This window comes from Perca fluviatilis, chromosome 14, assembly GCF_010015445.1.
Source record: "Perca fluviatilis chromosome 14, GENO_Pfluv_1.0, whole genome shotgun sequence".
Classification (NCBI taxonomy): domain Eukaryota; kingdom Metazoa; phylum Chordata; class Actinopteri; order Perciformes; family Percidae; genus Perca; species Perca fluviatilis.
In genome coordinates, this window is record NC_053125.1 from 3,379,325 (window position 1) to 3,393,973 (window position 14,649).

Genomic DNA, 14,649 nt, shown 5'->3' on the forward strand with positions numbered 1-14,649 from the left:
TATGTTGGGCAAGTTGATCGCAGCAGCTGGCAACCACAGTCCACCTACAGAGTTGCTATATGCTTCTTTATAGTGGAGTTAGTCTTGCATTGCCCGACCTCACACAACGCTGTAGAGGAAGGTCTAGTAACAAGAGCATATACTCCTGGATAGAATATAAAACGGTCAGGGGTTGTTTGCATTACTTTAAACCTATGACAATCGTCTTTGGCGGTGCTAAGCTCCGGATGCAGCATGGCTCTTCAAAATGGTCGCCGGAATGAACTTGTTTATATGGAACATTTGCACCTCACAAAAGAAAACGCCACATACAATATTAAATATAGTTAAATGTTCACATAAGACAGTAACTTAATTTAAATTAGCTGAAGACATTCCCCATGTTAAACGTCATTTGCTCTAACCAGCGTATCGCCATGTGTATTTTGTCCATAGCAAATCCCACCAATCAGTCCCAAAACATCCCAATTAGAGAGTCAATGCTGTAAACATATTATTTGTAAATCTTTACAATCATTCCCCGAAAGAATCAAGCAGGCCTGCCTTGTTGCACGATCAAAATTTTCTTCCAAACTTGCCATTTTCAGCGCCTAACGTTGCTCAGAGGTTCCGGTTAATGTTGCTCGATGCGACTGGACTTTAAAGTAAACACAAAGAAAACAGAAAGTGAGGGACATCCGGCGGAACTTCCGGAGGCGCTGGAACTATCCCGTACCAGAACCGTCGTCAATCCAGACTCTGGTGGAGTTAACCGGTGCTAACCAAGCCTGTTCCCTTTCTCTCCGTTTTCGTGCCTGTACCCATTAACTGTATTTATGGACTCGAGCCTGAATACAACCTGACATTTTATTAAGTTGGCTGTTATAATAAAAGTTTTAAACTACAATATAGAGTTGTTTAAATGACAGACATCTGTTCAGATGAGATCTTAATGAGTGCAACACACACATTTTTAATACAAAACAGTGTGTTTAACGTTATTAGGATCCCCAAAACATAGATTCAAACACTTTTAAAAAATGAACAGTGATCTATAACAAACAAAATGAATAAGAATTAACTTTGTATAGCCTTAGGTTAATATGATTTAACAGGAGTTAGGAGGAGATATGACATGCACACAGGGTTGAGATTTATAATAACATGTAACTTTCTGTATGGATCATAGTATGGTTTTAAGGTTCAGCTGTTAATAAATCAGTTGGTAATCATGTATTTTATCTGCTGAACCATAAAATTTATTTGACAAACCAACCAGATTTAATTGGCAAAGCACATCATAGGCTACACTTTATCTGTATATTCACTGATAAACAATTAACATTCAAAAAATAAATTGTTCATAAACCTTTGTTTGATTAGTTCATTACTGAACCCAGCCATCACACTCCGCACCGTCACATCCTGCACCACCACGAGTAAATTCTCAACACTGTGGGAAACACTGCGAAGAGGAAACACACTTGTTAGCGGCTTTGGTTCAGGAGGTAAACGGTAACTAATCAGAAGGTTGATGGTTCGATCCCTGGCCCCTGCAGTCTACATGTCTAAGTATCCTTGGGAGATACTAATATGTTAAACCCCAATTGCTTCCAATGGCTGTGCCACAGGCATGAGATTGAATATTAATCACATCTTGCATGACCATCATGTCTCCGTCACTAGTGTATTGTGTGTTTATATGGGTTAAAGATCCAATATGTAATATATTTACTATATTAAATCGAAAAATGACCAAAATATGTCATCAGATCATTTGTATTAAGGAAACATGTTAAGTTGAAATACTGTTTAATCTGACAACAATGCTAAAACCAGTATTTTCACCTTTTGAAATTTCCATTCCGGGACTCAGGGCCAGATGTACGTATATTTGCGAAAGTAGCATTATCAGCGCCATGGCCAACCCGCAGAACGCGCACGCTGTGATACATCAGCTTGCGTCGTATTTACCAAACCTGCAATTCATCGGGTAATCAGCGCCTTTTCCTGCCCACTATACCGTAAATTAGTGCGCTGTAGCAAAGCATTAAGTACTGGTGATATGATACGAATGATTGCAGAATGTGATATTCCCACTGCTGACGCTATGACTGTTTGAAATGATCCAGATTCCAATATTTGTAATGTCGCGAGGAGTTTAACAACTGCTGGAATGGAATGTGAACGCTGAGTTGGAGATTCAATGTCATCTTTGATTTCTTCCAGTAACTGTAATATTCATGGCTGCTTAATCTGTGCTTAATGATTTTGTGTTCACTCAACTGAAAAAGTGTGATCCTTGTGGCAAAACTCTATATGCGAGGAAACCCGCTTGCAGCTGGTTTACACCTACTTTTAAGAGGCAGACAATTTCCACCGCAAAATTGAGGCATGCTTTCACAGGTGTTGTTTGTACATACTGCGGAATACATAATTAGGCGCACTTTACGCTTCCCCTCCCATCTCTTTATGGTCAACTCCCAAATTATGAGTAAATATCGTTGTCAACTAACCTTTATCACGCGACGAAGACGAGACGCAACGTAAATACTGGTCATGTGACGAAGACTATAATTAATTGTATAATGCAATATTGTTGACGAATAAAAATTAAACAAAATGTCGTTTACAAAATAAAAACTATGCTAAAATGTCCCTTCATTTTTGTTGACCAAAATGAGATAACATTTCGTCTCATTATTTTGCAGTATTCTGTTTCCTGTGTCTCGCTTCAGGGGCTGCATCAGGTCGCACTGCACAGACGCAGGCGACGTTACTTCCTCAAACCCCACTCGCGGAATTATTTAGAAGATGCAGCTGCGGTGAGTTAGCTAGCGTAAACGACAACAAACAAAATTAAGTCTGACACAGAGAAAGGGGCCGATGGCCAGCCAGCCAGGGTTCGTCTTTGGGAGAAAAAGAAGAAACATTTGGAAAGAAAGAATTTGAGGTAAGTCAAGACATTAACGTAACGTTACTTTCTATTTTAGAAAGCTCATGCCAACTCATGAGGCTGTGGTTAATGTGTCTTATTTTAACGTTAGCTTTAAATGTTAGCCACTGGAGCTGAAAACGACTGAGACAAACGTGTGACTACCGTGTGTGTGTATATTTGTTTCTGATAGTGTGTGTGTGTGTGCGCACGCTAAGCATCCCTTGTTGGCCAAATACTGTAGCTAGTTTTGTCATTCACATAGCAATCACACTGAACTGAATTTGCCATCAACAACATGACTTTGAATACTTTATTCTAGACCAATACGTACATTTAAGCAAATGGTATTGGCATTAACATGCCTCCCGAGACTACTGCTTAGACTACTTCGGTTTTGATTATGTAGACTTTTTTTCTTTTCTTTTACGGACAATCAAGTCACTCACTCAGAGGTTGATTTACTACGGTAAAAATCAAAGCAAGGATTTATGCTACTTAATATTTACAACCGTTAGATTTTCCAGAAGCTGCATCTGTCCTGACATTGTATCTATTCCTGTGCTAGATTCCAGAAATGGCACCAGTGAAGCAAGTCCCACCCAAGAAGATGGACAAGCCAATTAGTGCTCATGATTTCTTTGCCACAAGGAGGTACAACTTGAATGTATTACTTTTTTTTCTGGCATTGTGATGTGATGCTATTTTATTTATATTATTTTATTTAAATTTATGTGTACAGGCCAAAAGTTTGGACACACCTCATTCAATGCGTTTCCTTTATATTTTCATGACTATTTACATTGTAGATTCTCACTGAAGGCATCAAAACTATGAATGAACACATATGGAATTATGTACTTAACAAAAAAGTGGGAAATAACTGAAAACATGTCTTATATTTTAGATTCTTCACAGTAGCCACCCTTTGCTTTTTTGATAACTCTGCAAACCCTTGGTGTTCTCTCAATGAGCTTCATGAGGTAGTCACCTGAAATGGTTTTCACTTCACAGGTGTGCTTTGTCAGGGTTAATTAGTGGAATTCTTTCCCTTATTAATAAAAAAAGCAAATGGTGGCTACTTTGAAGAATCTAAAATGTAAGACATGTTTTCAGTTATTTCACACTATTTTGTTAAGTACATAATTCCATATGTGTTCATTCATAGTTTTGATGCCTTCATTGAGAATCTACAATGTAAATAGTCATGAAAATAAAAAGGAAACTCATTGAATGAGAAGGTGTGTCCAAACTTTTGGCCTGTACTGTACTTCTAACATGTTTGGGTGGTAAAATAAATATGTTGTAAATTCAATTCAGAGCGTCTTCATTGTCTGGAATGGATGTATTCTTGAGTCTATAAGGTAACAATAATATAATAAGATAACCTTGTTTGTTTGAAATGGGTTTGGCTAAAAGAAAATTTTGGTTTTGTCTATACTACTAGGTACGTATACTATGTTGACTGGGTTAAATAGAATTGCATTACTAAAAACTAAAATACAATTTTCATTGACTAAAACTAGACTAAATGTCGTCAATTTTCGTCGACTAAAACTAGACAAAAATAGTTATGGATAATTCTGACTAAAATGCTCGGACTTTCAGTCGACTGAAACTTGACTAGACTAAAAAGAGTATGAACATGACTAAAACTAATAAAAACTAAAATGACAGCAAAATTAAAATAGGCTGCCAAAAATACTACTTTCCCCTTCACCCACCCATGAATACATATGCATGACCCGGAAAAGCGCAATTTGCCATTTTCAGTTCCCGCAACAGGCAGTCTGTGCTTTTACCTCAGTGCGGCCTGTTTGTACATACCTCGCCATGCTTTTACACGCACGTTGCGAAACAAATACGCCTGAAGTGGGCGCAAAAGTGTTGGTACATCTGGCCCTGAATTTCTGTTTTTGTTTTGGCCTGTGTGTTCTTGTAAACTGCCGATTTTGACACCCGGGTGCCAGACGTGAAATGCAAAGATGCAAAAACAACAGGCTGACTGCAGCCATGGCAGCAGCAACGAACTGGATTAAAGGAGAGATTCATTCTACCTGACCTACAAAAACCTCTGCATCTTTCTAAACAGTTGCATGACCAGAGACGTGGTAAAACACAGGTACATATTGGAGATGCATTTAAAACATGGAGACAGTTAGAGCCCAAAAGGATGCCGAGTTGGCTAATTTTCTCCTGAACAGGTAAAATAAGAAGCCAATGTTGGCGAACGCTGCGGTCCCTCTGCCTTTGACTCCCCGCTGCAGGAGACGTTGTATTCCCCCGACATGCTGTGTTAACGCTACTGTCGAAAACATTTCCGACCACAGTAGAGAAGAGAGAAAGAAAAGACATGAAGCGAGAGATGAAGCGACATTGCTTTGTTGTTGCAGGACACAGTCACATGTTGTTACAAAAACTCCCGGGCAGTTCAGTGCTTGTGTTAAATTTTTTTACCTTCATAGTGTTTAAAACTTTTTTGTGGCAGCTATAGCCAGAGATGTTTACTGTAACGTTACCAGGACTCTCACACCGCGATATGGACTGACGAGTCTGATCTCTGGTTATATGATTGTCCACCGCAGGGTGACGTTGGGTTGCTTTTCTCCAAAAGTGAAATCAGACTAAACTTTTCACTGCAGGCATTATAAAAAAAAAATGGAAGGACCTGCGTTTTCGACAAGTGACGACCAACGCAGTGTTTGTGAATGAATGCTCAGCCAGCCAGTGCCTAGAGCATTATCATTATTAGACTACCTTCACCTTTTATCAAATTGCCTGAAAACGACACCAGGCTGCTACAGTATAACCATACATACCACTACACACATCAGAGTTCTCAACATTTCTCCGTTCTTGGCTGAGATGGACGACATAGCGCTGCATAAATTAGCCAGCGACATTTAGCCAGTGACATTTAGCTAATGTTAGCGGCTTAATACAACACCACAGTGAATTTCAGCCTGCAAAAATTCAGATCCAGCCCTACAATGTATATACGATTCTTTTTCCTCTTTTTTTTTTTTTTTGCGGGCCAGTGAAACTCTGATCAGTGGCCCAGGCGGCCAGTGGTGTAAAACATGCTGGACACTGGAAGGGTTTTGGAAAGATATCCAATTCTTCAAAGGAGAGGATTTGTTTTTTTAAAGCTTCTACCAAACCGTTAAAATGACAATATGCAGGTAAATGTGCACGTTTAAGAATATGCATACATGAGTCTCCCTTACAGTGGAGAGTATAAAGTAAGTATTAATATTGAGAGAATAAAGTCAGAATTTGAGCTATAACATAGGCATTAAACATTTTAGCATTTTAAGCTACTTAAATAGATAAAATAGAAAAGTAAAGTTTAGGTTATATGACCCTAACTTCAAGGGAAACTCCACAGATTTTACACCACCCAGTTTGACAAGATATTCAACCACCAAACATTTGATAAAACCATGAATGAGTAGGGATACTTTGCCGATTATTAAGCCAGTTCTGTGTCATCTTTGTGTGGGCAGTGCGTTTAGATGAATGGTGTTTGGCTTCCCTCGGTTGCGCCAGTGCACAGAGGAGTAGGGCAGCAGGGGTCTCCCCAGAACCAACGCTTCACGGAGGAAACCCAAACATTTTTCATCTAAACACTAGCCACACTGCCATGACACAGAGATGGATTTAAATCCGCTACAGTATAACCATACATACCTCTACACACGTCAGAGTGCTCAACATTTCTCCGTTCTTGGCTGAGATGGACGACATAGCGCTGCATAAATTAGCCAGCGACATTTAGCCAGTGACATTTAGCTAATGTTGTCGGCTTAATACAGACAACAACACCACAGTGAATTTCAGCCTGCAAAAATTCGGATCCAGCCCTACAATGTATATACGATTCTTTTTCCTCTTTTTTGCGGGCCAGTGAAACTCTGATCAGTGGCCCAGGCGGCCAGTGGTGTAAAAACATAATATCCAATTCTTCAAAGGAGAGGATTTGTTGGTTGTAAGTCCTTTCTTTGGTGTGGAAGGGCTATAAAATGACCAACAAAGAGAATCTTCTTTATTGGTGGTCTCGTGGTATTGGAAGAAGGGGTGGGCACTATTAACTAGTTCAGCTGCATACATCTGGGTGGCCAGGAAATGGACAAAACTGGAGTAAGATAGTTATAAGATTAAGTTTTGTTTCCCTAACAGCAAAATGTTGTACACCTGAAGTGTGTTTGAATTATAAGTAATTTAATGTGGATGTAGAATGTGTTCACTTAAACTTAAAGTATTCATCTGTAGCTCCAGCTCAAGTGCAGGATTAGAAAAAGCCCATGTCTACAGTGGCTTCTTTCATGAATAGGCTGACATTTCACTGGGTTGCCTGGTCCACGCACATTTGGTGGTGAACCTTCCCATAAAGAAGGGCTGTTTTAAAGCCACATAATAGACAAGAAAGATTTATGGTTTTATAACACCTGAGGAGAAAGGGGAGACACCACAGTGAATAGAATAGAGTTCCCCTTTAATCCTTTTAGCTTTTAAAAGAAGAAAAGGGGTGAGTGTTTGTGGAAGAAAAGTCTAAATCCCTGTGCGTTGAGCACTTTTCTTTTATGCAATGGTGTTTTCATTTCTATTCTCTAAAGCTTGTATAAAGACTGAGTCTTTATGCATCTTTCTCTATAGGGGCAGCTTGTTTAGCCAGGGGAGTTATTACTTTGCACGAGCAGAACCTGTGTTTTTGTCTGCGCTGTATGTAAATGCTGTTTAAGTTTTCCCACACAGAGACTGGGGGTCGAGTTGGTTGGGAAGGGGATGTGGGGTGACAAATGCCAGGTGTTTGATTCTTCCCAGACTAGCAACTCGGGTGGCCGAGCACCGGGCCGACACAGAGCGCTGCTCTCATGTCTCATGTGACCACTTGTTTGATCTCAGTGTTTTTCTCTGAGCACAGCGCCAGAAACAGCATAGAAGAGGAAATTTGGAGTAGGTGATGACATGAAGTGAAAGCAGACTGGCATGTTAGCATGAGAATGTTGTTTTTAGCACGCTGGATGTGGGCACAGGCTGAGTGATTTGCAGAAGTTTGTGTAAAGCTAAGATATTCAAATTCACATCATCACAGAAACTTGTTTTGTAGATGGCTTGATGTATTTTATGAGACTAATGGTATTTTAAGGATGAAAAGATTTTGTTGATGACAAATTTAATATCTGGCACTCAGTTTGAGAAACAACTTAACCCTTTCAAGGAAAAGATTCTTAGAGCCTTTGGACACTAACATCTAGAAACTTTTAATTGACTACAAAGTTTTTTAAAGCCTCTACCAAACCAGTTAAAATGACAATATACAGGTAAATGTGCACGTTTAAGAATATGCATACATGAGTCTCCCTTACAGTGAAAAGAGTATTTAGTAAGTATTAATATAGAGAGAGTAAAGTCAGAATTTGAGCTATAACATAGGCATTAAACATTTTAAAAGCTACTTAAATAGATAAAATAGAAAAGTAAAGTTTAGATTATATGACCCTAACTTCAAGGGGAACTCCACAGATTTTACACCACCCAGTTTGAAAATCCCAGTATCTTTTGCAAGATATTCAACCACCAAACATTTGATAAAACCATGAATGAGTAGGGATACTTTGCCGATTATTAAGCCAGTTTTGTGTCATCTTTGTGTGGGCAGTGCGTTTAGATGGTGCTTTCCTCGGTTGCGCCAGTGCACAGAGGAGTAGGGCAGCGGAGGTTTTGTGTCATCTTTGTGTGGGCAGTGCGTTTAGATGGTGCTTTCCTCGGTTGCGCCAGTGCACAGAGGAGTAGGGCAGCGGAGGTCTCCCCAGAACCAACGCTTCACGGAGGAAAGCCAAACATTTTTCATCTAAACACTAGCCACACTGCCATGACACAGAGATGAATTTAAATCCGCAACATATTTCTGTGAAAATGAGTTGGCCATCTTTGAGTGAATCCACAGTGTCAAACTAAAAGGCCTCTTGATTCACATTACAACAGTTTTGTTTGGACAGACCCTACTGAATTAGACAAGCACACCTAATGCTCTCGGTCAGTTTGGTCTTGTTTGCTGGCATTTATTTCTTGGCCATCCTAACTGTGCCAAGAGTTAAGAGGACCCAGAGTGATGCCAACAAACTCTTACTAAAGACTATTTATTGTCTTTGAAGAGTGGCTTTGCGTAAAGCAGGACAAAAGCTCTTAAAAGGAACAGTGGTAAGATTTATGGCACTCTGAAGAAGCTGTCCCATAAACCAACAGACCAGCTGTGTGTGGTTTGTTGGCATGCGGTGACAGCCATTAAAGTCGCTCTGCCTTTTGTCCAGACTTCTCTCTTTTTCTCTCATGTTTCTTCTGGAGGTCGCTTCTCGCCACTTTGTTTTCTGGCGATCTGAGTGGGTCACACACATTATCCCACTATGAGAAATTATTTTGGGAGACTGTTGATACTACAGTACCTGTCACATCTAGTGTAGTGCTTTTCCACCACAAGAACCTATAGTAGGCAACATGGGGCTTCCCTTATCCTGAACTTTTAAGAACTTGTAAACCTTTGGCATCCTCTTTACAGTTCTGCTTTATTTTACAAACTTGGATATTTCAAATACACACAAATGAAAAGGCAACATCAGGGTCAGGTGCATAAATGTCTGTGTAGTAGGGCTGGAGGAACGAATTCCGAAAGTCGAATATAACTTGAATAGTCCATCAATCCATCTTCGTCCGCTTATCCGGTGTCGGGTCGCGGGGGGAGCAGCTCCAGCAGGGGACCCCAAACTTCCCTTTCCTGAGCAACATTAACCAGCTCCGACTGGGGGATCCCGAGGTTATAGCACAATCTTTCCCCTATTTTCACATGTTGCTGAGTAACGTACGTTAACATCCCGTGGTCTCTTGAATGTAGCATACCTGCAGCAAGCTCCTTCGTAGCGAGAAAAACAAACGTCGAAGCGGAGCTCCGTGATACACAGCGGCGATTGCAAGTTGTTTAAGCCGCTACAGACCTCCGTCACAGCTCGGTTGTATCAGCAGCATTTAGTAGATGTGTTGAGCCGCAAAAGAATTCCACAACACCGCCTCTGGTGCCCGCGTAGTGCTCCTTCAGGTCAGCTGTAGCTGGTGGTTCAGTTACCGAGAATAGGTGACTCTCAGCCCGGGAGACCAGTGCACCGGCGGCCCCCTCATTTCGGCGGAGATTACGGATAAGTAAGTAATGAAACGACTGGTTAAGAAAATAATTAATGTTAGTCCCTGTCGCTGCCATGTTGTTTGTGTATCTCTATGGCAAACGCGTGGGGGGAGGGATGAGCCTGTTCGGAGCTACGGGAGCCCAGAGGGGAGCGTCGGCGGATGTTAAGGAGAAAATCGATTTTTCATTTAAACAAATCCACGTTGACTACACATTCGAGTTAATCGATAAAATCGATTTATCGCCCAGCCCTAAAAGTAAGTAGTAAAAGTAAATAGAATGGCAAAATTAAGGAACACATTCACCAATTTGACAGCACATACACAGCATAAAGAAACGCACAGAAAACGGGCAAATACAGAAATGGTTCTCTTGATTAGTTGATTAATTGACCTCCATGCCCTACCACACAACCATGGTGCACATGTATAAGACGCCTCCTTTGTTATCCCAAACCACAAGGCTTAAAGGTAGAGAAAGTGCTGGGAAATGCATTTAATTCAAAGGTGTTCAGAGAAAGAATAGATAAGCCCAGCTAATCACATCTGACTATCTGGGTGTTTCCATTTCATCTGCACACAAGTCTGCTAGTGTGAGCTCTTTCTTCCCCTGAGCGCTGACACTGCATCCGTGTTGAAATTTATGAGCTGTCCACACATCTAAAAGCTCTCTTTGAAGAGGACAGTGAGCAATATCAAAGCTGTTAGAGCTAAAGCTAATTTTATCTCCTGAGGTAATTGAGTTTCTAAACATCCACACGTCTTCCTATATTGTGGATTGAACAAGAATGTTTTTGATATGCAAGAAGATAATACAAAAATTAGTGAAAATGTTAATTGTCAACTACTGCTGTTTGATTGCTTAAGCTTATTGACCAAAGACATTTTTTCCACAGATTTTCCCTTTAATACAGCGTTTCCTATAATTGATGAAGAATGTTTCATGTAGGGTTTGGAACCAAACCCGGTTTCAAAACAGAACCGATTCCAAATGCCAAGAACCGGGTACGCGTAAAACAAAATACATTTCGGTTCTGCTTATCCATTCCAACTACACAACAACTACAAATCTCGCTCTTTCTGAACTGGACAGCACTGCGCAAAGCGATACATTTTGTTTTGTTTAAGCAGTAGGGGCAAGATGAATAAGTGTTGCGAGGACATGAGTCAGCCGTGCGCCATGCACCACAGCTTTTCTACTATGCACCGATCGCCCAATTACATTTTATTTGTATTGTCAAATAATATCTCAGGACACTTTACAGTTGGAGTAGGTCTAGTCCACACTATAATTTACAGAGACCCAACAATTCCCCCAAGAGCAAGCATTTGGTGCGACCTTTGGTGCGATCCTTTTAACAGGCAGATAATAGAAATATAACTAGTAACAGTGTTTTCCACATATTGGAAAGCAGTTTGTGGCGGGGGGGGTTGTTGTAACAATCAAGTATCAAAAACTGAGGAGGATCACGCTGTTGGATGCTGTCCTCCTCTCCTACTTGTGCCTAATGCCTAACAAATCTCTCTCTTTCTCTCCCTGACCCTGTCTTTCACTGGTTGAAGCCTAAAAATATTGTAAACAAATTGATAACATAACTAATCGGACTGTTCAACTCTGTTTCAGACTGATACTTCTGTTTCAGGCTGGTCCTCATCCTCAACACGTGCCTTTTTCAGTCGCGGAAAATACTTTTCAATACTCATCTGGATTGAAGCAGCAAACATTCAGTGTAAGAGTAAAAAATGACATAACATTATTTATAATACATTTATTTCATTCACAGCTGCTACATATAGTGTTTTGACCTCGACAACCCAACTGCATTTTACCGCAAACTTGTGACTAGTTAACTTTCTAAAGCAGGCACAATCACTTGTTTGCTAAGAGTCAGGTCAGTGATTGTGAATGTGTAAAGTGAATTGTGAATTTAGCCAGCCGTCTTCTCTCCTTCATGAAGACAGATGCTGTATGCACGGTGGGCTCAATGGTGTTTTAAGCCTCCAACGTCACCTTCCAGGCAGCTAACCCTCATCTTAACCCTAACTATAACCATTGCTGTGCTGCCTGGAAGGCGACGTTGGGGGCTAAAAACACCAAACACCGCACGGTGGGAGGAGCTGTGTGTGTGTATGTGAGCGAGACACAAGTGACAGACAGACGGAGGAGAGCAGGGAAAGGAAATGCAGCGGAATATGTTTTAAATGGAGTTTAAAAAAATAAATAATAACGCAATGTGCGGTGGCCAGTGTTGATAGTGCGGCGTACCACCACACATTAGTTGTTGTGTGGAAAACACTGAGTAATAATAGTAGTAGCAGTGCTGGGCGTTGAGCAGGACCATGGCAGCAACTGCACCCATGATCCAGGTGCCACCACAATCCAAGGAAACCTGCAAGGCGAGAAAGCACAAGGACATTTTTGGATATACCATGTAAACACTGTTGTTCTAAATCTAAAGTTCTTTTGTCTTTCATAGGCTTTCATAACATTTACAATGTTCTAGAGCGAAAGTAATCTGCTGAGATTGAAACATGCACTGTAAACAACAATACAATGTTACAGTAAAACAGAAAATATTTATTGGGCAAAACATTACGTTTGTAAGAATAGCAGTGTTGTATACAGTAGCATGAAACATGAAAACAAAACATGAATTGCAAAACAAAGTGATTGATTTGTTATGCTGAAATGGTCAATAGATAGTTGCATGCAGTATGGACGCCACTGTAAAGCTACTCAAGATGGGCTTCTCATTGGTCAATCCGTGGTTGATCACATGATGAATAAGTGTGGCCCTAATCTCATCAGAGATGGCTCTCCTTCTTCCTCCTCCTCCTCCTCGTTGTTGTCCCCTGTCTCTCCCTCCTCCTCCCCTTGCTCTCTGTCCATTGTTGGCATCCATTGTTCAAAACAGGTAATCTGACCTTTGACCTATGTATAGGCCTATACTAAAGCAGTGATTGGTTAGTGTTCAGTTATGACATAATCAGTGTTGGGGAGTAACGGAATACATGTAACGGCGTTACGTATTCAGAATACAAATTATGAGTAACTGTATTCCGTTACAGTTACAATTTAAATCGTTGGTATTTAGAATACAGTTACATTGTTGAAATCAATGGATTACATGACGATACTTCTCTGTTTCACGAGTTTATTCACTCTGACTAAATTTAGGCAACTCTATGCATTTTCCAGAAGCCCCGATATGAAATAGAAAAAAATAACTATTTGCGTGATCAGTCACAATGGAGTCGGAACCGGCACGACAGAGCCAGGACAGGAATAAGTTTCTATCTTGGAAATTCAAACAGCATTTCACATTAAAGAACGAACAGTGAGAATGAAATATAACTGTGCAGTGCAACCGGTGCTTGCCAGCAACCAACCTCCTTTCAGTGTCCAAATTACTCCACCTCCAACCTGAAGAAGCATCTTAAAGTAAGCTATTTTTTTAATTAGCCAAGGGTAGTCGTCTGCTGTAGTTTTACTGGTCACCTTGCTATTTTAACATTGACGTGCAACGTTACATTCTCCTACGTGCTGATTTACTAGCTCCAGAGCCGTTTAAAGACTGACTAGCCCCGTTTGACATGCTAGCTAACGTTAGCTAAAATTAGCTCGTGGTAGCAAGACTGCGGTTAGATTTTTGTAGTATGCAGTTCGGGACTACCAATACAATAATCTATCTGCTTGTTCAGGTACACATTCAGCTAGTTGGAATAAAAAGAACACACCATTATAGGCCTGTTTAGTAAGCTGGATGTGATAGCTGCATTCCTACACTTATAAAACGCAATTCAATGTGGAAGTAATCCTGAAGTAATCCAAGTATTGAGAATACGTTACTCATTGAGTAACGTAACGGAATACGTTACAAATTACATTTGTGGGCATGTATTCTGTATTCTGTAACGAAATACGTTTTGAAAGTATCCTTCCCAACACTGGACATAATGTGTTTGCAAATGTGAGGAGTGTGTGTGTGTGTGTGTGTGTGTGTGTGTGTGTGTGTGTGTGTGTGTGTGTGTGTGTGTGTGTGTGTGTGTGTGTGTGTGTGTGTGTGTGTGTGTGTGTGTGTGTGTGTGTGTGTGTGTGTGTGCGTGCGCTCTGGTAGATAAGTGTAGCATTTTGATTGGTTGTGTTTAGAAAAGGAAAGCAAGTCACTTCCTGTTAGATTTTTATGTCTTAGGAGAATTGTGTGTAATGTTTTGAAAAATGTGTTTTATGCAATTGAAAACTAAGTGAAAGGCTGAGAAATAGCTTATGGTTTTGGAGATTTGCTGTGTAGTTTTGCACTTTGAGTGAGAGGTTTCAAAAATCGTGTGACATGAAAAGTTTTTGTGTGTAAGCAGTTGGAAAAAAATGTAATATAGGTAGTCTATAGATCATGTGTCCCTACGCTATACGAGAACAGGCCGAAATTATAATTCAATTTGCAGCAATTCACCAGTGTCTGAGAAGTTTTTTAGCTTTTTCCCCACCAGTTGTCACTTTTTCTTTCGGCGTAACGAAAGAACATCTGCCAGGTCATTAACATACTGATCAGCATTCATGA

General features: G+C 40.4%; 1 protein-coding gene across 1 annotated transcript in view; it reads left to right on the forward strand.

Annotated features, from left to right (window-relative positions):
* Positions 1 to 14,649, forward strand: part of mllt3 (MLLT3 super elongation complex subunit) — a 177,191-nt gene that overhangs the window by 122,812 nt on the left and 39,730 nt on the right. The gene's annotated exons all lie outside the window — the stretch shown is intronic.